The sequence below is a fragment of the Cicer arietinum genome, chromosome 7 (genome assembly GCF_000331145.2).
Source record: "Cicer arietinum cultivar CDC Frontier isolate Library 1 chromosome 7, Cicar.CDCFrontier_v2.0, whole genome shotgun sequence".
Classification (NCBI taxonomy): domain Eukaryota; kingdom Viridiplantae; phylum Streptophyta; class Magnoliopsida; order Fabales; family Fabaceae; genus Cicer; species Cicer arietinum.
This window is the reverse complement of record NC_021166.2, coordinates 31,186,683-31,187,958: the sequence shown is the minus strand read 5'-3', so window position 1 is coordinate 31,187,958 and position 1,276 is coordinate 31,186,683.

Here is a 1,276-nt window from a genome sequence, read left to right as displayed (position 1 = left end):
TCAGATCTGATGTGACCTGTTTTACCACATTCATAGCAAGTTATGATTTTGCTATCATTGGTATCACTTTTGCTGAAGCCTTTAGTCTTTGAATTCTGTGGTTTTCTTCACTGGCTTCCTTTCTTTTTCAAAAATTTCTTGAATTTTCTGACCAACATCCCTATCTCAGGCTCTTCATCAGATTCACTTTCTGAATCATCAGTATATGGTTCAGATTTTGCTTTGTGAGTCTGAGCCTTCAGTGAAAGTCCTTTGCTTCTCCTGGTAGATTGTTCTGACTCATTCAATCTGTGCAATTCCATCTCATGTTCCATGAGCTTTCCAAATAATGTTGCAATAGTCATGTTTGCCAGGTCCTTTGATTCAGCAATGGCAGTGATTTTGGGTTGCCATTCTCTGGTCAAACACCTCATTACTTTTCCTATTTGTTGCTCGTTGTCTATAGCTTTTCCTAGGGCATGAAGATTGTTGATGATGTGTGTAAACCTTGTCTGCAGGTCACTGATTGATTCATCCTTCTTCATGTTGAACAATTCATACTCATGCATGAGAGTATTTGTTCTGGCCCTTCTGACATATGTGGTGCCTTCATGTGTTTCCTGAAGAGTATCCCACATTTCCTTTGCAGATTTGCAGTTTGACACCCTAAAGAATTCTTCTGCACACAAAGCAGATGTTATAATATTTTTGGCCTTAGCATTATAACCAACTTTCTTTTTATCATCATCAGATCAATCAGATCTTGGTTTGATGATGATGGATGATCCCTCAGTGCCTGCAATTTTAGGCACGTAGGGACCATTCTCACTTGCCTCTAAGATGTCCAGCCCACATGCTTCTAGAAAGATGAGCATACTCTCTTTCCAGTACATGTATGTTGTGCCATTAAAGGCAGGGGGTCTGGTTAAAGATGCCTTTTCTCCTAGGAAATCTAAAGAAGTCATGTTCTTTTATGAGTTTTCTCTAAAAAAGTTAGGCTCTGGTGCCAATTGTTGGAAAAATATGACTTCTTTTGATTAAGAATAAGAGAATTAAGATCAAATCCAACATGTTCAATTTTAATTCCTATGTTAACTATGCAAGATTCATACACAAAGTACACAACGGAAATATTAGATCGCATACAAGATGAACATGAAAAGTAAAGAGATAAGTGATTGAGAGATTGCACCGAGATTTTATACTGGTTCAGTCGTCTATCAGACGACCTACGTCCAGTCCCGAAAAAAAACGATTTCGGCCTTCTTCCAATAGAATTTTAGAAAGTGTTTTACAG